Raw genomic sequence first — 24,864 nt, 5'->3', positions numbered from 1 at the left:
ATCGCGCCCCTTCCGCTGGATCCAACGGGACCACTACGCGGAGAGATTTATTTTCGAATATCATTTTTCGTTTCTTGAGGTTGATGACTCCATTCATATCTGTTGCCCAATCTATCCCTAACAGTGTAGGATATGGGTTACTATCATCCACAATTTCGATGACCTCAAAATCGGTTTGGGTGCTGGCGCCATCAATGTCTACTGTAACTCCGTGCAGGCATCCCATGGGCAGAATCTTCTGTTGGTTAGCCATCCGTAGTTGAATCAGCGACCATTGTAGTGGAGGCTTGCCCATGCGTTCCCAAGTCTGCTTTGGTAGGACATTCGCGTCGGACCCCAAATCTAAAACAACCTGATCCATCTCATAGTCTTCGATCTGGACAGTCAGTCGCATTTCCTGCCCAGTGCGCAAAGCATGTTTACCTAATTTTCGGATCATTCGCGGTTCGTCTGCTCCCACGCATCGAGTTATCAATTCTTGCAGCCCCTTTACTGCTTTAGCATCCCTGAGTAAGTTTATGCAGGTTTCCAAGAAGGTGGTTAGCATAGATGTATCCTTCTCTGATCCGAATTGATCCTTACTTTCCGACGTAGAGGCTTCTGCGAAGTTCTTTTTGGCTTCCATAAAGGTTTCCTTTGCACGCTCCAAGTCAAAGTCTGGTTGTTTCGGGGGGGCCTTACGGACCCATGCATCCACCTCTGGCTACTTTCCCTTGTCTTCTCCTGTGGCAGCGCCACTTCGGAGCATCATATTTACGTTTGGCTCTTCTGTGCGAGGTTCAACCTTCATCATTTGGACGTTCTCAGTGGGGTTAGCCGGAAGCACCCCCTTTTCTCACATCTGAGCAATAAACGTGGGGTAAATGATTGCTTCGTGGTCAAATTGGTAATAGTAAGGACAACAGGCTTTGGTCGGGTTCGTGCAATCCTGCGCGTAATGCCCCGGCCCTCCACAATTGTCCTGAACGTTGTTTTTCCTCTAACTCTTCCAAAGTTGGTTTTCTAGCAATTGGTGTAGTTAATTCAAATGGAGGTAGACCCGCCACCTTAACCTCTCTCAGACTAACATGTGGCGAGCCGAAATTGAATGACACATGGAAAGAGCTTACTTGCTATTTGTACACATAGGTGACACATCACTCGCTGATGTTAGCATGCTAATGTGGCATCACCAGAAAGGTTGGAAATGGGTGACACGTGGCACCCCTCATAGGCTACCATGTAGCATGATGAAATCATGCTGATGTCATCATGTGAGTGGCCAGGTCCCCCAAGAAACCCAATCATAGGGCTTGGTCACATGGGATCAAGGCGCTAAGGTCAAAGGGAAAAAATAAAAAGTGTGGTCATATGGTGGGACCAAGCATGGGCACATGGCATAATTTATGGTTAAATGATGTTGCATGAGAAGGGCATAGTCTTGGTTGTATGGAACATGTATGGCATCGTATGGGATGTCAGCCCCAAAATTACAAGCAAAATCCATGGGCCCTTGGGTTGACCCTCAACCATTTTAGAACCACGAACCACTATATATCTGCACCCGAGTTTCTCATTCAAATATAACAAGCAACCATGTAATGGATTGAAACTCAATATTGGTGGATTTTATTTGAAGTTTTGTTTGGTGAAGAGGCTTGGTGCTTGAATCGTGATTGGTAATCTCGGATACAGTTGCAATGTGATATACATACATACATATATATATATATATATATATATATATATATATAGATATATATATATATATATAGATATATATATAGATAATGTGACAGGCACGAAGGCCTTGGATGGGAAAATTTATATGTTGTAATTGGCATGAAGGCATTGGATGGCTAGTGTTATATGTTATAATTGGCACGAAGGCCATACCCTTAGAACGATAAGTATTTAAACTGTAATTAACATGAAGGCCATACCCTCGATGGGCATTGTATAAGTGTGTGTGTGTGCATTGGCATACATGATAAAATATGAAAGGGTTGGCTCGAAGGCCATACCTACTTTCAGGTCTCAAAGCATAGTTATCATTAAGTTGAAGGCATGGATTTTCAAGCCACACACACAACTCGGTTGGTAGTGCACCTATGTTGTATTGGTCAAGACCATGGTTCGAGTCTCGATGATAGTCAATTCATCACATATTTTTTTATTATATTTTATTGAGTTCATTTTATAGAACGAATAAGTAGACCGACGATGACTATTCTATCACACTGGTGCTAGAATCCAGGCATTTTGTAGAAGGACGCTCGAAAAAAGGATTTTTTTAGAAGCTTTAATTTATTATATAATTCCATATGTTTTTTATGAGTTTTTGGAGTTAATATTGATCCATATTTGATTCCAAAACAAGTTTGATGATCAATGTTTAGAGATGGATGCAACCAAAGGTGTGTAATTCCTTTTTGACATTGATTTGATGGCCATAACCTCTTGTGTTGTTTTGAGGGTCTATGAGAAGACTACAATGGTTTGGATATATGGTGAAAATATGTTTTGAGAAGGGGTTTGAGTGACCAGATTGATCAATTGGTTAGAGAAAAGTGTGGACAACATAATGACAACTAGTGATAAATGTTTGAGGTAGTGATTGTAGTAACCGTGGTTTCATATTAAGATACTGACAATGGTTATAGCTTATGATAGTGACAATGGTTGTAGGTTATGATAGTGACAATGGTTGTAGGTTCTCGCAGTGATAATGGTTGTAGAATTGTAGGTTGCAGATTGTACTTATGATTCTATTATTAATAACAATAAATGATAACTGTGGATCCAGTTTGAAAATGATATGAAATATAGGTCCACAAGGAGTTGAATAAGGAGGTTGAATCCTCAATTAGGTTGGTGCCTAGAGAAGGTTGGATCCCGCTCATTATTGAGGATGGAGCCTCAATAAGGTTGGATCCTAGAGTAGGTTGGAGCCCGCTCATCATTGACGTTGGTGCATTAATCAATATGTAGCCTACAATGAGCATTTTCTTGCATCTTTTTATGTTGGCACCTCTACTAGGTTGTAGCCTATCACAAGTGAAAACTTGCATATCTTGGGGGTAGTTTCCTCTAGCATGTCATAGCCTACGAATCTATGCAAATGAATTGAAGATAAAGAATAAGAAGATTTTTGGTTTTCCCTTGTATTGGTTTCCACGTAAAAATATTATGTCTCTTTGTGATGTGATGGATTCTATGTTATTGATATGATGATATCTTGATGATGAATTTCTATAGTTGATGATATCATGCTTATGATCCATTGTTATATGGTTGTTTTATTATGAAAAGTTGTGAAATGGTAAGATTGGTATCACATTGATTCACCCCCCTCTTAGTGTGATATTTGGGCCAACAACCTTCATCTTCGAGATGAATCATAAGGAACTCCTCTCTTGATACCACAAATCTCAAGTGACCTACCCTCATCATCTAAACAAATCAGTCTCTTTTTTTAAAGCAATCTACCAAAGCTCGATGAACTTCTAGCAAGTCCATTCCATTGATTACATCGTATGTCCCTAGCGCAATGACGTATGTACTCAACTTAGTTTTACACATCCATATGTTTTCTTGACATTGGTTAACACTAGGTCCTACATTTTGTTTTTCCCTAAAATCCATCTTGACTTGTTTAAAGCCATTGTGCTCATAGGCTGCCAACCCAGATTTCTCTAATGTAAATGGTGAAATGAAACTATCTGTAGCACCAAAATCAAACAAAATTTTAAATTTTACTTGGTTTATCATGTCTGATATTTCTACCACAATGGGTTTGTGTTTAGCTTGGTTACTGTCAACCACTGCATAAATCTAATGGTGCCTTCCCACTCCTTCCATAGGTGCTTTTCCTTATCTACAGGTGTTACTAGTTTGTAACTTAGGGCAGTCACACTGGTAGTGAGGTCCCTCACATCCCCAACAAGTGATGTGTGGTAGAATTTTAATAGAAAACTATGGGCCCCTTAGGACTGAGATCCTTCCCCTAGGACCCCTGCCTCTACTTGTAACTCCATGAATCTGTCCTCAACTTGTATGAGTCCTTGAAGTTGTCGGTGAAGCTGCACTAGAAGCCATTGAAATCCCTACTACCATTGTTATGGACACAACCAAATTTCTATATGGCGGTGGCCTCAAAATTCATCCTTGAAGAAGGTTCAAGGGGGGCTTCCCCACAAACCTTGGTTGTTGTGGAAAGATGGTTTTGTTCCTCCCTTTCAAATCCAATGATATTCTGCATAAAGATCATTTGCAATAGCTTCTACAACTAGGGATGGTTTAAACATCCAAACCATTGTCACAATCTTAGGTTTCAATCCATAAATGAAGTGATCTACATAACGTTGATCAATATCCATGTAGGAGACATACTTAACCAATTCCATAAATTTTATCTCATTTTCTTCAACCGTGCAGTGTCCTTGCACCAAATTATGGAAGGCTCCTACTTGTTGTTCTTCATAATATGTTGGAAGGCACTTCTTCCTGAACCTTTCCTCAAATAACTCCTAGGTGACGATGTTAGGAGTGAGGTCCAATTGTTTCTCTAGGTTGCCTCACTAATCTAGGGTGTTATCCCTGGGTTGAAATATTACTATCTTAGCCTTCGAATTGGAGGTATACTATGTTAGTGTGAAACATATTGTCATTCCTTCCAACCAAGTTTCTACTCGTTCGCTAACATGACCTCTAACAACTTTTGGGAGCTTAATATTTTGTAGTGCCCTAGTAATGTCCTCAATTGGATGTCCTCTATCTGAGTCCATTGATCCTTCAAGGTTTCCTACCCCTGATGGATGGTTCTCTACTTCCACCTCAATTGTTTGGCACCCTCTCAAAGTCTCATTAATTTCCTCTAGGAAGCATAAGATATGATCCAACTCTAGTGACTGTAATAGGGGTTTTAGTGGAGGTGGTCCTTATGATGATCCTCCTGAGCACCAATTTCCTTGTTCCCTCACCATTTTTAATTGGTTGAATATCTATAAGATATAGAAGGCTCATTAGTGTGGCTCGGGACAATTATTACTCACCCTTGACTCACACATGAATACATTGGTTAGTGTAACTTTTCCTTTAATTATGATTGTAAACATGCCTTATTGATACTTGTGACAACCCCCGTCATTTTTCCACTTGTGAATGAATTTTACATATTTCATGTAAATATTTGACAAAAAAAAATGGACTGAGTCAAGGGACACAAATTCTAGAGGCTGAGGAGGTTACTTGCTTGGGATGGTTTAAGTTTTCCTTGCAACCAGAAAATTTGAACTATTTTTGAAACTATTAAAGGCTAGTGGGTGTGCTATAAATAGAATGGGTTTCCTTAATTTATTGAGTTGAAGAAGAAGGACAAAGACCATGCTATTTTAGAAAAATTGACAAGGCAATAAGATGAAAAATTAATGGGAGAATGAACTGCGATGAAAGTAGGGGAAGAACGTAGACAATGGGGATAGGGGAAGTTAACAATTGCGTAAAAGAGAACGACGAGGAGAGAACAACACCACAATGAAGAGAAAACACAAGGAAAATGGTGCCAATCTTTGGTCTAGAGACAATGGAAGACATTGAAAATAATGTGGATGCGTTCTTCACATCTATATCACTTAGAGAAGATAGACATCTTGGTTGAGAAATATGAGTGAGAAAATAATTTACTTCGGGCGAGGTGTTGGCTTATTGGTCCCTGACCTAGGTTCAGAAGCGTTATTTAGCCAAACAAATCCCGCAGCTACCGGCCCTTTCGGCAACAGCCCGCGGAGCGTGGACTGAGGTCTCACCCAAGGTAGCAGGGGGGTGCTAGAACCAGGTTTCCACACCCTTGGGATGTCTTGATGTGGTCTGGAGTGGTTGCACGCCGTTCTGTGGCCTCGTGCCACTTTGCTTCCACGTAGATTCAGAACAAGGCAATTTCTTAACACTTATTATTAATGAGTTGTTATAGATCAGATCTACTTTTTACAGTCTTTAAGCAAACATTTAATAGAGATAACTAGGGCGTGCACCCAGAAACGTTACAGATTTCCATAAGCTCAGAACATAAGCATAAGCACACAGATCAAAATAGATATATCAACCGTAAATTAACCAGATCAACAATATTCCAGAATCGACACGGTATTTCAGAACCAACTTATCTTTATTCAATTCTTTCTCCAATACAACCAGATCTGCTCTGCGCACTCAGCTACAAGGGTCCGAGCACACAGCTGCGGACTCTACCGGGCCTTTGCGTACCCAGCTGCAGAGCCTCTATCTCCTACCCAACACCCTTGACTTGGACTTACAGACGCTTCAAGACTCTTTGTTTCAGAAACTCATTACCTTCGAGCTCAAAATTACATACCAAAAGACTGACTTCTAACCATAGAGCCTTGCTCTATTTGTACATTTCCATGGTCCACGGACCATGGGTAGGCTGACTCACTTCCTATTATTTTATATTATTTTTGGGTAGACAACCCTTTGACTTGACTCATTACAATTTGCGCTTCGCGCACTTCGCAGAGTCCTTACCATACCTTTCCCAAAATTGTGGGCTTTGAGCCCGAAAACCATTACGCGGGCCCTCTGCTACCCAACAATCCCCCAACACAATCATCGTGACTCGTCCCAAGTCACTCGGTTGGTGCAGTAATCTTTGCACGGAGGTCAGTCAGCAACTTCTATGCTTCGCTTGTACTTGTAGCAAACTCTTCCGCCATCCGCTGTACCTGTTTGACGTGGGCTGCCGACACCTCAGTCTCTGTTTTAGCTACTTCGCCGGGTGCATATTCTGCCTGCATGTGTGCCACCTTGTGCTCGATAATGGTGGAAACCGCGAATGCCTCATCAAGCCATGGCTGGAGATGTTCTTTAATCATTGCTTCCTTCTGTCGAGCAGCATCAACTTGTATCTTCAGGGCCTGGGCCTCCCTCATCTTTGCCAAGCGCTGCATGATAGCAACTGCCTGCGTGGTTCCCCGGACATTATCATAGGCTTGTTGGAGCTCCCTTGCCTCCATTTCCAGTCGCTGTAAGGTTGGATCTTCCTGGAGTGAAGTGAGTGTAATAAGCGACTGAGCCAACAAGTCGACGCACTCCTTCATGGCACGTGTGATCGTTTCCCGCCCAGATTTAATGATGCCTCTACGCTGCTCGGTGACCTCTGGTGGTGTCGAAGGTTGTACTTGCAGTTTCAGTTCTGCGATCTACAAGCTGAGATCCAATTGAATCTTCACGGCTTCCTCCTTTGCTTCATGGAACCCACTAGCCAGCTTGTGGATTTGTATGCCAACAGGCAACTCAGCCGCAATCTCCAGCTCAGGGGCCCGTGAACATGCTTCCCCTACAAGTTGCTCCAACTGTTGACTCTGTGTGACGGCTTCGTCCCGTTGGAGGCTCAATTGTTCTATATTAATTCTTTGTTCACTGAGGACCTGTTCCATGCATCCTTCCCTAGCATGGAGCTCCATCGTTGCGTTGTCCTGGAGTTGGTACAAGCTTTCATGTGGGAGGGCAGCCAAATTTAATCCAAGCCCCGTAAGCCGGCCCACCACAGCTCTGTCCACCACATTTTCTATTATCAATGCTCCTGCTAGGATCGCGATAGTATGAGCCATTTGGGCCTTTAGCAGCTGCTCAGTGGCTGACATACCCATAACTCCATGAGTAGCGATGGTTCTCGGCTGCGATGCTCGTGTCCCAAGTTCCTGTATCTGTGCACGGAGTGCCCCCAACACAATATGTTTCTCCGACATAGCCTAGTCTATTACTTCCCGGGCGGTTTCACGAACTTTATTCCCTATGTCACCTAGGTCGCCCTCGGTCAAGGTGGTCAGTTCGCCGTCCCATTTAGACGCCTTGGCCTTCTTCCGCGGCTTCATTCGTTCTGTCGGCTGCGACCGTTTTAAGGGTGCACCCGTGGTGGTTGGCAACGTTCCTTCCGTCCTTGTATCCGTGGCCATCTTTGTGGGCACCTTCAGACCACTTTCATCCTTTGTTGTCGCAGCCCCTCCTGCTGGTGCCTTTCCTGTTCAAGTCTGTGCCGCCCGAACCTCTGCAGCGTGCTGTTCGTTCCTCTTTTGTTGTGCTGCACACTTAGCTTCAGCCTTCTGTTTTTGGATCGCGGCCTCGTCGCACCCCACCGCATCTGGTCCATGCCATTTCGGTGGCCAAGTATCCAATACCACATCGATAGCTTCGTCAATGGCAATGAAAGGAAGTGTGGTCCACGTCTGGTCGGGGTCCTTGTGCACTCGGATGTAGACAAAGTGCATGTCTGCTTTAAACTCGGTGATGTGCTTCACACTGTCATATATTTCGTTGGACAGACGGGGTTGCTGGTTGATCCAGTGTCGGATGTTTACGTCCATCAGTATCTAGAAAATCTTGATGCCCTGGATTCTTGCAGCATCCTTGGTCGCCCAGAGTGATGCATACTTGGCGGCTTCTGGCCAATCCTGGTCCAAAGAGGGAAACTGGTTGTCTTCGGGTAATTCACTGGTAACTAGCACGATGGACAATAGTAGCCACGCATAGTGGAAGGTCTTGCCCTCTTCCTGGACCTCTCTACAGTTGGCCAAAAACTTGTTAAAGAGAAACTGCGCCCAATTGAATCGTTCTCCTGTGGCGTATTTCTCAGCGAGCGTGACAACTATCACTGGAACCTCGTTGTTGCGGCATTTCTGCATCACTTTCCCTGCCAGTAACTGGGTAGCAACGCAGACCGCTTTGTCCGAAATACTATCAATAGTATACCCTCACTGCCCTTTCTCCAGCTTGTATTTCTTTTTCAGGGTTTCTATCATTATCACATTACCACTCTTATCCATGATTTCCATGGGGTCTCTTCCTTCATAGGGGAGCTGCGAGATCCTATGAATGAGTTCTGCTGTGATGTGGATAGGTGTATCTATCCATAAATATCCATCGTGTACCAGACAGAGCAGCTGTCTGATGACCAATATTGTAGTAGGGGGCCGGAGAAAGTGGGTAATGGACAGGAGACAGAGTAACCTGGCTTCCTCCACCTTTCGTAACCATTCCTTTGGCTGAAGTGTCGTAACCGTCCCTTCCGCGTTTTGCTCCATTAGTTTGCTAGTTGCCAAACGGGGAAATTTCTCTGTATCTGCAAGGTCCTAGTTTTCAAATTTCATTGTCGAAATATGGCCAGTCACCGTGCTTTCAAGTGGAACCCCTTTTGGAAGAGACGGGGTGATGAGTATGTTGTCATCGTCATCCAGATTTCAGGGGACTTGTTGAAGTCTCGAAAATCGGGTCTACAACAAGGGGGATAACTACCCGGTCCGGACCTTAAAGAAGCTCCTTTTCCGTTTGGAATAGTGGCTCTGACTGGGGATGATGGGAACAATTTCCAAATCTGTTTATGATGGGTGCACTAATGGGATGATGTTTTTATTTTTGGGTTTATGGGGTGAATGCTTGTTCTAAATCTAGTCTATCTTTTAATTATCACATGCAATCTATTCCAATGAAAGAAAACATTTAAGTTTAAACTATCTTGGGAGTAACCTTTCACTTATGCGATCTACAATAATTTCTAACAACAATTGATAATGAAAATCATTCAATCACTACGAGAAAAGAATCCATTAAAAATGATTGTTTCATATAAAAATTTAGCCGAAACAATTATGAGAAACATATCGCATAAGAGTTATTCATATACTTAGCATAAAAAGTAAGTTATCACCATACAGAAGTGCAATAATGACAACTAAACATTCAGACTTTCATATATCAATAACTGAAAATAATTTATCACTTGGCACATAAGTAAAAAGTATTAGGAGATAGAAATACCATTGGTAATAAGTTCTACTCATGGGCTGTAGCAATATAGATTTATCTTCAAATCACTCAACATCCACTAAGAGTACAAAAGTGCATTTCAGTAGCAGAAATCAAACTCATATAAAAATAAATTTCGTTCCATTCATTTTATCGAAACCTTCTTAGTGGGGGGCAAACTGCACGTTCTGAAGAATTGTTTTTGACAAAACTCTGGACCCCTCTCCAAATGCAATGAGAGGGGTTAAATACTATTATATGAAATCTAAAAATAAATATTACAAAAACAGATGAGGAGGTTTAAACGACCTGCCTCATTTTAAGCAAAAATGAACTAAAAATAAAACTAAATCGTATCTATGATAAATCCTGCATTTGCACCTTTAAATTGCAAATATTCAGCATCGGTTTCAAAAGCGTTGGTTGGCTGACTTCAACTTTTAACTGTCCTGCAAATACGATGTTGGCAAGAGTTGGCACTATCTTCTCGGAAAAGGTTATGAGGCATTTCAGGGTCATCCATTGGCTATGTGGCTTTACCAGGTACTGCCAGTATGTGTCCCAGTTTAACCTGTTTACCTGTTTAATCAACTCTGCCTTTTCTTCTTCTGTTTGTTTCCACTTTGTTTGAAGCTATTGTGCCTTTGGAAGGAATCCTGGGGTAGTCTCTGATATCAAATTGGCCTTGTGCAGATTTTCATTTATGCACTCAATGACACTGTTTGCTGCTGTCGCTGCCTCTTCCATTGCTTGTTCTGCTTCTTTAAGCTGGGAATCCCATTTCGCAAATAACATTTCTTTGTGCGATTCGTCGATTCTGGGAAATTCTGCTCTTTTCCCTTCTTCTGATCTCTGCCAGTTCAAGAAGTCTGAAATCTTCTTAAGAATTGAATCATAATCAAGTCGTAAATCTACGACTTGATTTGTAATATTATCACTTATTTCACAATGGGAATTCCATTGCGAGATCTTTTGACAGAGTAATTCTTCCTGTTGCAAGAGCTGGGAATTAAGAGCAAGTGCTTCTGTGATAAACTCCCCAATCTTAGGATCATTCTTATGCAGTTCTATCATAGCTTGTAACTGTTCTTCTTTATTGGCCAATTTGCTTTGATGATCCAATTGCATTTGCTGGAAGTCCTGCTGGAGTTTTGCCAATTGTATCTCTGCTTCTTGACTAACACTGAGCTGTTGTAGTTGCTATTCTAAAAACAAAATCCTATCCTCTTTCTCTTTTAGTAGCATTTGAACTTCTGTCACTTTATCAATTCTTGCTGAAGCGTACACTCCTGCGATCTGAGAGAGCCTAGTTAGATTTTCTGATGGGTCTGTAGTTGGGTCCTTCCAAAGAACATCCAGAGGTTCATCCTCTGGAGCGAGCACAACATCTATTTTTTGTTTCTTCCTTTGTCTCTTGACAATAGCCTTATGTTGAGGGCTATAAAATATGTCTAGAGGAGGAATATCCTATATCTTTAGTACAATTTCAGATGACGGAGCAACAAGAATATGCTCCATTTCCTGAGTATTGATAGTCCCTTCTACCACCATTTCTGTGGCTATCTCTCTTGGGTTTGTCAGTGGCTCTGCGCTCTGTTCCTCAGTGTTGATTAACTTATTAAAATTCTCCCATTCCCCTTCTAGATCCACTATAAGTGGCTTTGTTGGCTTTGTAAGGGGAGTGGGAATTTCAGCTTGTTTCGGGGACAAAACCTGCTGGTCAGGCTTCTCTGTAGATTGAGCTGTGTCTCTAATTGACCCCTCACTTCTGCTGTGTTCACTCTTGGACTGATCATCAGAATTTTCAGCTGATTCTTTTTTCGGAATTTGATTTAGACTTCTCTTCTTTTGAATTACCACTTATGCTAACACTAGGAGTAGGCTCCCTTATTGGTTCAATGAGCAATTGGTCCAACGGGACCTTTGTTAACCTCTGCTTTCTATAATTGTCAAACTTTTGGAGTTTTTCTTGGTCAAACTAAATTCGTGCCATATGTAGAACCTCTCTAAAAGTGTTCTTTTGCAGAAAGACATCGTCAAAGGGATCTTCTTCATTGGCAAACACTTTTATTTTAACCGTTGTAGTAAAATTACTTACAACACCAAAGGGATCATACTGCCTCCCCGGGAACTTTGGTGGTTGTAAACATAGCATATTATCAACCTCTTTAAAAGCATGACCTAAGTCAAATAATGCAAAATGTCCGCATACTATAGGAAATTGAGGCCAAATGGTCTTCTTAGAATCTTTCAGTACTTTGCTCATTCCCCCAACACCATAGGTCTGATAGGATATTTCCCTGGCCATTAGTTTGTTGGGGACATAAAAAGGAAGCACATGGGGCGGAGCAATGCTGCCAAACACCCTGATGTATGTGAACAACTCCTCCCCAAACCACCTTCCCACAGGGAGAATGTCAACTTCAGCCTCTGGGGAAAATCTTGGGGCATCTTTGTTGTAGAGCATTTTATGAATAGGGAGCATAACTCCATGACAAATCTTGTAAAAATGTGGGATGAAATTGGATTCCCACAATACTTTGTGATAAACCTGAATGGGAAGAGGATTTTGTACTGTCCACTTCCATCCCATAATAGGAAAATTGGAGACAAAACAAATGGCATCCATGACGTAGGCACTCAAAAAGAATGGGGGGTAAACCCTTGAAGTAAAACTTCTTTTAGTTCGATATCCTAAAATAGCAGAGGCTAAATTATCTGATAAAATTTGGGCCCAATCCATTATGGTGGCATTGGTAGCCGCATCCAATAGAGGTAACCACTCTGATGAAAACTTATTGATGTCTGGTCTCCCAAACAATCTACACAACATTGCAGTGGCAAAACAATAAGGAGAAGAAAGAGAGCCAGTGGCATACATACCATTTTTATCCTTCTTCAATCTTTCCTCATTGTTTGACCAATGCTTTGTGCAATCTGCCAAGTCTTCATTCTCCTTGGCAAACTTTTCTACAAACTGCTTGTTTTAGCTAGCTTGGCGTTTTGGCAAGTGATACATGCGTCTCAAATTGCTTGGGGTAAATGACCCCATGACTTGTTGACTGGCCGTCTTGAACTCTCTATCAGATATATCTGCGTGATCTATAACCCATTTCACCATATCAATGTAGGGGAGTATCTTCGGCCTCGTAGCAATACGATGTAGAAACGAGCATGCAAGCTCAGTTAGGGATGCTTTAGAAGAGCCGCGTCCATCTGCTGTAACTGTAACCTTCATAATCCTCGGGTTTTCCTCTTCTAACAATTGGTACATGGCTTCCCAGGTAGATATCCCTGTGTCCCTAGTACAAGTGGTGTCTGTGAATAATGGAGTCATTTCTGTTTTCTCAGATGCGGGTGCCTTGCCTTTCTTCCCCATTTCGTCGTGTATTATGTTCTGCGTACTCTTCCTAAAAATTGCAAGAAAAGATATGATCAAGATGCTAGTGAATATAGGAAATATCAATAGAAAGACAAAAATAAGGTGACGGGAAAGCTTTAATTCTTAAATCATATCAAAGATATCACCTTGCATCAAATGGTCCTTTACCCTGATCCAAATCGTTTTTTAATAAATGACCACTAATGGACTGTTAAGTTAAAATTTAATGTTCATAACTTTGCATCGAACGACAGAAAGTACTGTCATAGAACTTTGAGCCCTTAGATCTGCGATAAAAGCGATTTTGCAATTTGCTTCGCAATATCGTAGATCGCAATATCGCAAAACCTATTATCATTAAAAACCATTGTTTCGTCGGGCGGCTGCGATATGCAATTTGCGAGAGGCTATCACATTTCACGATATTTGGGTGTGTTACGTTAAATGGCATTGCGGAATTTGCGATGCGATGAGGCTATAAGACTTTGTGATATCGCGTTCTCGTGGATCGCATTTCGAGGAGTTACTTTTATAAGAGATACCCGCTGTGACCTTTTGCGATGCGATAATATCGTTTAAAAGCGGGTTTTTTAAAGCTTCTCTTAATGTTCGAGACTTTTCGTTATAAAGTTTTTCTTAGGTCTTGTGGTCATGTAGTGCTTTTTATAAGGAAACTCATAGTTTGTGATGTTTTATGCGCTTGGAGTATGAAAAGGTAAATTTACATGTTTTAGCAAGTTCCACTTTGATATCTTGTTTTATTCTAAAAACAAAAGGCAACATTAAATGCTAAGATTTGATTTTTTGGAAGGGTCCCCATTTATTAATGTTATTGCTAACACTAATAAAAGGGGGGTTGTTGATGGTCACAACAATTGGCGATTCACTTGAAAGAACCAGTTATCTCTGATGGTTTTTTGAATTTTCTAAAACTTCTAAAATAGAAATGGTTTTGAAAATCAAACTTTATTGTAGAAATATAAGGTAAACAATGCTATTTACTAACAACAACATCTTGTTCCAACTATCCTTATTCTGATTATCTTCTTCCCAAAGTTAGTCATTGTACTTACATCAGTCATTACTTGGTTTGTAAAGATAAAAACAAAGATATCTCCTTAGATCAGTTTAGGTGTACTCATTTGTCGTAGGTAGAGCCTCTGCTGCCAGCAGGCGTCCATAGCCTCGACAGGGTTACCTGTTACCCAGCAATGATCCAGTATCCTACTTAAGAAGCATGCAATTTTCAAAGATAAATCCTCATATACACTTATTGCTTTTTCTTTTCCTATTTTTCTTTTAATTCTTAAAGAACAATGTCTTGGTTTGGTGGCCAAAATTGACAGTGCCATTCACTTGATTTATAACTTAACTGAACAAGCTGGCTCGTGATGAGACCCCTTGTCTTTTGATTGAAACAATCTCAAGCCATTACCCTGTTTTGGTATGCAGTTTGGCAATGTCAGTTAGTTATAATCTTTATGATCATGATAAGTCGGCTCTTGATGAGACCTCTTATTCTTTAAGTTTAAAGTGCATAGTTGGATTACTCTTTGAATCTCGCAATTTCCTAAAGTGGGGAGGAAGTCATTGGTTCCTTAAGAATTCTTCTAGATGACAATTGTAGAGTTTAAAAATAGCTTTTCTGTAGAGAATCTTTGTCTTGTTATTGATACCTTTTATGACTGATGTGAGGAAAACTTCTTCTTAAGGTTGATTTTAACCAAAACTTGTATAGCTGAAACAAAAGACAAGTAAATTTCTTTATTTTTTTTATTTTATTTTTATTTTATTTTTAATTTTTAATTTTTAATTTTTAATTTTTTTAATTAATTAATTTATTTTAATTTTAATTTTAATTTATTTATTTTAATTTTAATTTTATTATTATAATTATTATAATTATTATTATTATTATTATTTATTTATTTTATTTATTATATATATATATTTTCAGAATAATAGCACTTGACCCTATGTTTCAAAAATAAAGATTAATTTTCCTAACCACTTCCACTTATACAAGCAAAAAAAGCAAAATTGACAAGAGACACTATTCTTTTCGTGGAAACCAAAAGTAAACATTTTCAACCTGTTTTATTATCAAAAAGAAAACTAAACTAAAAACAATAATCTACAAAAAAATAGAAGGGATGATCTTCTATGGGAAATATTTTTGAAGGACTTATCCATTAACAGGTAAATACTCTTTTTTCCCTGCTAAATCTTGTAACATGAAAGTCGATGGACCTATGATTTCAACAAATTGGAATGGTCCAAGCCACATCCGTTGGAATTTAGTATGCTTTCCTTTCTCTTCATGGGCTTTATCCCATTTCAATACTAAGTCTCCAAGCTGAAAATCTTTTCTAGATACCAAGTTTGAATCAAAAGAAGACTTTACTAATTGTTGATGATGTGCATGGGTAATTCTGGCCTTTTCTCGTTCCTCTTCAAGCTTAAGAATCTTCAATTGTCTTAATTGCAAGGACGAGGAAGGGGTTTCTTCAATGAATTGAACTAAGGCTAAAGAAGGAATAGCTAGATTAGTTGGGAGGACAACTTCTTTCCCATAAACTAAATTAAAAGGAGAAGTGCCACTAGAAGTTTTCTGAGTTATTCGATCTGCCTAAAGAGCGTACATTAAAGACTTATGCCATTTTCTATGATTTGATCAATAGTCCATTTAATTATTCTAATAAGCCTTTTGTTTTTTGATTCAACCAACCCATTTCCTTGCGGATAATAATTGGTAGAATACTTAAGCTTAAAACCTCTTTTGAGTGCAAACTCAATCATAGCATTACCTGAGAAATATGATGCATTATCGAACATTAAAGCAGAAGGTAAGCCAAACCTGGTAATTATGAATTTATCTATAAATTTGACGATACTCTAAGAGTTGGCTAACTTGAGTGGAACTGCTTCTACCCATTTGGTAAAGTAATCGGTAGCTGTAAGGATGTACTTATGCTGTTTAGAAGAGTGAGGAACGATCTAACCTATTATATCTAATCCCCATTGTTCAAATGGTTGATCAATGTTGACCGGCTGTAATGGCAACGATGGTTTCCTCTGTCTTCCAGCAGCAGTTTGATAAATCTAACATCTTCTTACATAGATATGTGCATCCTTAAAATAATGTTGGCCAGTAGTAGCCTGCGCGCAAGATTTTGTGTGCTGTCGCATCTCCTGCGTAATGTCCACGTGCTGGTCCGTCATGAAGTTCCTGCAATACTTTTTCAGCTTCAGATTTATCAAGGCATCTAAGAAGAACAAAACCCTAATTCATCCTAAATAGTACATCATTTACAATTTGATATTGTTTAGCTTTTAGTCTCAGGGCTCTTCTCTTTGTATGATTCAAATGTGAAGGAGCATATCCATATTTTAAGTAAAACATGATATCAACATATCTTGATTCAGTGTCGTTTAGGCTTACCTCATACACTTGTACCTCACTCTCTGGAGACTGTGTTTCTGATATGTGCGAAGCTCCAGCCAACATCCTGCAAAAACCTTGACCTTTTACAATATTTGCTGGTTTGATTTCAACATCATATTCTTGCAGGGTTGTGACCCAATTTGCCCTCTTTTCACCCACGTCTTTCTGTACCAAAAGATTTCTTACCGCTGGGAATGGTACTATTATTTTCATATGAGTCTTGAGAAGGAAGGGTCTAAAGTGTTTGATTTCTTTGAATACAGCATAAGCCTGTTTCTCAACATCGGAGTAATTTAATTCAGCTCCTTGCAAGTTTGAACTGAAGAAGGCAATTGGGGCTTCAGCTTTATCTTGATTGGCTTGTGTGAGTATTGCAGCATACGATTTCTCAGAGGCAAATGTATACAAAATGAAAGGATCAAAAAAGTTTGGAGTCGCTAGAGATGGGGCATTTATAATTGCTTGTTTTATTAGGCTGAATGCTTCATGTTCTGCCTGACCCCATTTGAAGAGAGAGTTTTTCTTTATCATGGCTTGGAGAGGTGACACAATTCTTGAGAAGTCGGGGACAAATCTTTTAACAAAATTGATCTGACCAAGGAAGGATTGCATTGCTTTTTTGTTATGGGGTAAGGATATCTCAGAAATCTCCTTAATCCTATCTGGATCAATATGGATTCCATATTTAGACACTATGAATCCGAGAAGCTTTCCTTCACTTAATGCAAAAAAATACTTTTTTGGATTAAGTGAGATCCCATATTTTTGACATCGTTGGAAGATCTGTTTTAAGTCTCTGAGGTGACTACTACATTTTTTAGAATACACTGTTATGTCATCTAAGTAAATCACCACTGACCTATTCACTAATCCTTTAAACGCAATGTCCATGGCCCTTTGAAACGTGGCACTGACATTAATTAGCCCAAATGGCATCTTTTGATATGCATAAGTGCCCCATTTCGTTCTAAATGTAGTCTTCAATTGATCATCTGGGTGGATTAAAATTTGGTTATACCCCGACAAGCCATCTAAAAAGGACATCAGTTCAGACCCTGTGACTGATTGTAATATTTGTTCCATAGGGGGTAGTGGAAAATTATCCTTTTGGCCAACTTTATTGAGATTTCAAAAGTTAATACAAATCCGGATATCTCCGTTTTTCTTTCTGACTGGTATTAGGTTTGAAACCCATCTAGAATGCCTAACAGGAAAAATAATTTTGGCTTTCAGTAATTTGTTCAACTTAGACTTAATCTGGTTTTCCAAATTGGGATGGATTTTCCTCAATTTCTTCTGGACTGGATTTTCATCAGCGATCATCGGAATTGTATGTTGTATGATTGAAGTGTCGTAAGTTTTGAGATCATCGTAATTCCAGGCAAATAATTTTTTATATTGTTTCAACAGTCGAATGAAAGCTGATTTTTCCTCGGGTGTTAGACCAAGACCTAAGTTGATATTCTGTGGTTTTATGTCAGTCCCTAGATTCACTAATTCATATCTCAGAGTTGAACTCTGAAGTTTTGAATTGGTGGACCTTTTGAATCTGTCCTTTAAATCATATAGGTCTTCCAACTTGACTACGGATTTGGGTATAGCGTTATTGCTGCTTCCTTGTTCCAGCTGCTTGTCATGTTGGTCTTCATCAATTATCTGATTATTGTAAGAGCCTTCTGAAGTCAGAAAACTTACAATATCAGGGTCATCGTTGAAAACTCTCCAGTTGGTAACATTATCAGGAATGGAGGGTCTAAAGATTAATTCAATTGAGAATCTGTCTGGACTATAGTCTTCTGATGGAATGAGCTTGGAAGCTACATTAGCAAGGAGATCAACACTAGCATTTTGGAGTCTGGGAATAGATGAAATATTAAATGCTATAAAGTGTGAAGTCAGGTCTTGTACTAACGATTGATAATGCTTCAAGTGTCCTGATAGACAATGTATAGTATTTCTTACCTGCTTGATAACAATCTCAGAATCTCCAAAGACTTGTAGATATTTGATATCAAGCCCGATTGCCTTGTATAACCCTTGAACTAACGCTTCATATTCAACAGTATTGTTTGTGCAATCGAACTCGAGTCTACAAGTTAGCATGGTTTTCTCTCCTTTTGGACTAATTAATATACAACCTGCTCCTACTCCATCATTAGACTTAGAACCATCAAAAAATAATTTCCAAAACAAAGATTTATTTACAGGTCTATCTACAAAATTAATGCATCTAGAAGTATCTGTTTGAGAAAAATTTTCTATCTGAGATAAAACTGAATTTTCTAAAAAAGGTGAAGTATGAGCATTGAAATTCCCTAAGAACAAATCAACAGAATAGTTTCCAATTATATTATTGTTGTACGCTATAGGTTCGTTTTCTCCTTCTAACTCCGTTACTATATACTTTTGGTGTCTTTCTCGCTCAACCTTTATCTGATTTGGTTTACCGTTGTAAGGGAGCCACATATGAGACCAGTCGGTCACAAAGTAACCATGAAGCTTCTCTGACCAATCCCTGCTAAGAATTAGTCCATAAAATTCAGGAATATCTGCAACAAGTATATCAATGACTTGACATACCTTTGGATTTGATGAAAGCCTTATGGTCACTTGATTAAGCTCACCGATAACCTCGACTTGAGACCGATCCAGCTGTACTATGCGTACTGCAGATTTCTGAGGTTGGACATTTAACTTTGCGCAAACTGTCTTAGGCAAAATATTAGATGAAGCACCAGAATCTACCAGACAGTTATGCAAATTTTTATTGAAAACTTCAAAGGTAAGGAGAAATGGAGGAGTATGGGATTTTGACCTTCCTCCAATTAAAGCAATGTCATTTGGATCGAATTTATTTGACATACCAGTCGGAGGTCTTCCCATTTCATGAGTAGCTTGTGAGATTACAGCGGCAGGTAGAGGCGCAATAGGTACTGCATGCAGCTCTTTCAAGAGAAGTTTCTGTTGATGCTTTAATTTTCTTAGCTCATGAAAAGTAATATTAGCCTTACTCTTTTTCATGTCTTCAACAATATTATACTCCATTTCATTGGAGATGATAAGCATTTTAGATGGAGTTGTTAAATCAGATTGGACTGGGTTTGTATGAGTAGCCTTTGGTGAGGATTTCTTACCTGCGATTTTATCCTTAGGAGCTGGGCTTGGGTTTTTTTGTTTAGACCTGGATTGTGGAGGATCAATTTAATTTCTACTTCTCGTAGCAACAGGAAATATATCTTGATTTTCTTCATCTGGAAGAATGAAGTCCCACATTCCTTGTAGTTCCACGACTTCATCATCATCAGTTTGTTCCTCATTCAAAACCTCCTCTTCTTCCCCTTCTGATTCTGCGTTTGTTATAGTATTTGGAGGTTTCGGATCGGTTGAAGGATTCCTCCTGAAGGGTTTAAAAGGTTTCTTGGAAGAGGTTTCTACTACTTGTTTCTTAATATCAACCATTTCATTGGACATGGTTTTTAAAACTTTCTGTAACCCTTCCAAGTCGAATGGGTCCTTTGATTGTTTTTTCTTAGGATCATCTCTAAAAGCGACCTTTTTAGACTTTCTTTCATCTACAATGTTTTTCTTTCTACGGCTAGGATACGTTTTTCTACAACTATCGCCTCTTTCATATTTTCAGCCAACGTTGGCTTGGCAGCCCTATCTACAAAGATGGTTGAATTTGAAGGCAAAGCGGAAATATACCATTCATTTTGGACTTCGTTGCTAGGCTTCGATGCTGCTGGTATTTTATTTAATAATTTATTGAAGCGAGAATTGAAATCCTTAATTGGTTCTCTTGGTTTGGCTTTCAAATTGGAGAGGTCATTGATTAAAGTTGTTGTAGATCGGTCATCTCCAAATTTAGTTAAAAACTGATCTTGAAATGTATCCCAGTTATTAATGGAGCCTGATGGTAATGAAAAATACCATGATCCTGCTGCTCCTTTTAAAGTATAAGGGAATAATCGTACAACTGCGTCCTCCTCTGTTACTCCATTTAAATTAATGGACAACATGAAATTATTTATATGCTCTTCAGCTGATAGGCCATTGTCAAGGTTGAACTTGGGAAGCCATTTTTCAGGATGAGCTGGTAATTGCGATAAGGGCGTGGGCATTCTCATAGCTCCTGGATTAGCCCATGGCCTTGGTGGAGGATTTCTTGCCATCGTTGGAGTATGGATAGGGGGAGGTGTTGCAGTAGTTGAAGGTGGTTGGGTAGAGGAGGATGTTGCTCCTGTACCGGTGTGAACCACGATCTAGAGTTGAGGGGTGGATGAATGAACTTGTGATGATATGGATGGGATGGTAGATGAAGATGATGATAAAACCTCACTCTGAGATTCTACTGGTGTTTTTCTAGCTTTCTTAAGACTCGGTAAAGGAAAATCAGCCGGTGGGATTCCTAACTTTTCGCTTTGTGCTCTAGTCAGTCGTCGAGTTGGGGTCAAATGAGAAGTGACACTACCTTGGGAAAACTTAGATTCCTCTTGAGATAAACAAATTCCATGTAACTTATGAATTAAAGTTTGTGACTGAGGGGGATCTGAAGAGGAATGATCTGGCTTGTTTGGGATTTCAGTAATGCGCTCTGTATTTTTCTTTTCAACATCTGGTTCAGTGATGGAAGATTTGGAATGCGAACAAGAAGTTGAGGGTGATGGTGAGGGAGTTTTACTCTTAGAATGGTGTGAAGATGTAGATTTACTTGCCATTCACAGTCAGGCCCTCCTTCTAGCGCCAAATATGTTGAAGGCTCGAAAATCGGGTCTACAACAAGGGGGATAACCACTCGGTCCAGACCTTAAAGCAACTCCTTTTCTGTTTGGAATAGTGGCTCCGACTGGGGATGATGGGACCAGTTTCCCAATCTGTTTATGATGGGTGCACTAATGGGATGATGTTTTTATTTTTGGGTTTATGGGGTGAATGCTTGTTCTAAATCTAGTCTATCTTTTAATTATCATATGCAATCTATTCTAATGAAAGAAAACATCTAACTTTAAACTATCCCGGGAGTAACGTTTCACTTATGCGATCTACAATGATTTCTAACAGCAATTGATAAAGAAAACCATTCAATCACTATGAGAAAAGAATCCATTAAAAATGATTGTTTTGTATAAAAAGTTAGCCAAAAAAATTATGAGAAACATATCACATAAGAGTTATTCATATACTCAGCATAAAAAGTAAGTTATCACCATATAGAAGTGCAATAATGACAACTGAACATTCAGATTTTCATATATCAATAACTGAAAATAATTTATCACTTGGCACATAAGTATTAGGAGATAAAAATACCATTGGTAATAAGTTCTACTCATGGGCTGCAACAATATAGATTTATCTTCAAATCACTCAACATCCACTAAGACTACAAAAGTTCATTTCAGTAGCAGACATCAAACTCATATAAAAATAAATCTCGTTCCATTCATTTTATCAAAAACTCCTAAGTGGGGGGAAAACTTCACGTTCTGAAGAACTGTTTTTGATAAAACTCTGGACCCCTCTCCAAATTCAATGAGAGGGGTTAAATACTACTCTATGAAATCTAAAAATAAATATTACAAAAATAGATGAGGAGGTTTAAATGACCTGCCTCATTTTAAGAAAAAATGAACTAAAAATAAAACTAAACTGTATCTATGATAAATCCTGCATCTGCTCCTTTAATTGCAAATATCCAGCATCGGTTTCAAAAGCGTCGGTTGGCCAACTTCAACTTTTAACTGTCCTGCAAATACGATGTTGGCAAGAGCTGGCACTATCTTCTTAGTAGAGGTTATGAGGCATTTCAGGGTCATCCATTGGCTATGTGGCTTTACCAGGTACTGCCAGTATGTGTCCCAGTTTAACCTGTTTAATCAACTCTGCCTTTTCTTCTGCTATTTGTTTCCACTTTGTTTGAAGCTGTTGTGCCTTTGGAAGGAAGCCTGGGGTAGTCTCTGATATCAAATTGGCCTTGTGCAGATTTTCATTTATGCACTCAATGACACTGTTTGCTGTTGTCGCTGCCTCTTCCATCGCCTGTTCTGCTTCTTTAAGCTGGGAATCCCATTTCGCAAATAACATTTCTTTGTACGATTCATCGATTCTGGGAAATTCCAATCTTTTCCCTTTTGATCTCTTCTAGTTCAAGAAGTCTGAAATATTCTTAAGAATTGAATCATAATCAAGTCGTAAATCTACGACTTGATTTGTAATATTATCACTTATTTCACAATGGGAATTCCATTGCGAGATCTTTTGACAGAGTAATTCTTCCTGTTGCAAGAGTTGGGAATTAAGAGCAAGTGCTTCTGTGATAAACTCCCCAATCTTAGGATCATTCTTATGTAGTTCTATCATAGCTTGTAACTGTTCTTCTTTATTGGCCAATTTGCTTTGATGATCCAATTGCATTTGCTGGAAGTCCTGCTGGAGTTTTGCCAATTGTATCTCTGCTTCTTGACTAATGCTGAGCTGTTGTAGTTGCTATTCTAAAAACAAAATCCTATCCTATTTCTCTTTTAGTAGCATTTGAACTTCTGTCGCTTTATCAATTCTTGCTGAAGCGTACACTCCTGCGATTTGAGAGAGCCTAGTTAGATTTTCTGATGGGTCTGTAGTTGGGTCCTTCCAAAGAACATCTAGAGGTTCATCCTCTGGAGCGAGCACAACATCTATTTTTCATTTCTTCCTTTGTCTCTTGACAACAGCCTTATGTTGAGGGCTATAAAATATGTCTAGAGGAGGAATATCCTCTATCTTTAGTACAATTTCAGATGACGGAGCAACAAGCATATGCTCCATTTCCTGAGTATTGATAGTCCCTTCTACCACCATTTTTGTGGCTGTCTCTCTTGGGTTTGTCAGTGGCTCTGTACTCTGTTCCTCAGTGTTGATTAACTTATTAAAATAATCCCATTCCCCTTCAAGATCCACTATTAGTGGCTTTGTTGGCTTTGTAAGGGGAGTGGGAATTTCAGCTTGTTTCGGGGACAAAACCTGCTGGTCAGGCTTCTCTGTAGATTGAGCTTTGTCTTTAATTGACCCCTCACTTCTGCCGTGTTCACTCTGGGGATGATCAACAGACTTTTCAGCTAATTCTTTTTCAGAATTTGATTTAGACTTCTCTTATTTTGAATTACCACTTATGCTAACACTAGGAGTAGGCTCCTTTATTGGTTCAATGAGAAATTGGTCAAACGGGACCTTTGTTAACCTCTGCTTTCTATAATTGTCAAACTTTTGGAGTTTTTCTTGGTAAAAATGAATTCGTGCCATATGTAGAACCTCTCTAAAAGTGTTCTTTTGCAGAAAGACATTGTCAAAGGGATCTTCTTCATTGGTAAACACTTTTATTTTAACCGTTGTAGTAAAATTACTTACAACACCAAAGCGATCATACTGCCTCCCCGGGAACTTTGGTGGTTGTTAACATAGCATATTATCAACCTATTTAAAAGCATGACCTAAGTCAAATAATGCAAAAGCTCCACATACTATAGGAAATTGAGGCCAAATGGCCTTCTTAGAATCTTTCAGTACTTTGCTCATTCCCCCAACACCACAGGTCTAGTAGGCTATTTCCCTGGCCATTAGTTTGTTGGGGACATAAAAAGGAAGCACATGGGGCGAAGCAATGCTGCCAAACACCCTGATGTATGTGAAAAACTCCTCCCCAAACCACCTTCCCACAGGGAGAATGTCAACTTCAGCTTCTGGGGAAAATCTTGGGGCATCTTTGTTGTAGAGCATTTTATGAATAGGGAGCATAACTCCATGACAAATCTTGTAAAAATGTGGGATGAAATTGGATTCCCACAATACTTTGTGATAAACCTGAATGGGAAGAGGATTTTGTACTGTCCACTTCCATCCCATAATAGGAAAATCGGAGACAAAACAAATGGCATCCATGACGTAGGCACTAAAAAAGAATGGGAGGTAAACCCTTGAACTAAAACTTCTTTTAGTTCGATATCCTAAAAAAGCAGAGGCTAAATTATCTGATAAAATTTGGGCCCAATCCATTATGGTGGAATTGGTAGCCACATCCAATAGAGGTAACCACTCTGATGAAAACTTATTGATGTCTCATCTTCCAAACAATCTACACAACATTGCAATGACAAGACAGTAAGGAGAAGAAAGAGAGCCAGTGGAGTACATACCACTTTTATCCTTCTTTAATCTTTCCTCATTATTCGACCAATGCTTTGTGCATTCTGCCAAGTCTTCATTC

This window comes from Pinus tabuliformis, chromosome 1_2 (assembly GCF_031772625.1).
Source record: "Pinus tabuliformis cultivar Carrire ecotype Pingquan chromosome 1_2, CPIR1, whole genome shotgun sequence".
Classification (NCBI taxonomy): Eukaryota; Viridiplantae; Streptophyta; class Pinopsida; order Pinales; family Pinaceae; genus Pinus; species Pinus tabuliformis.
This window is presented reverse-complemented; position numbering follows the sequence as displayed.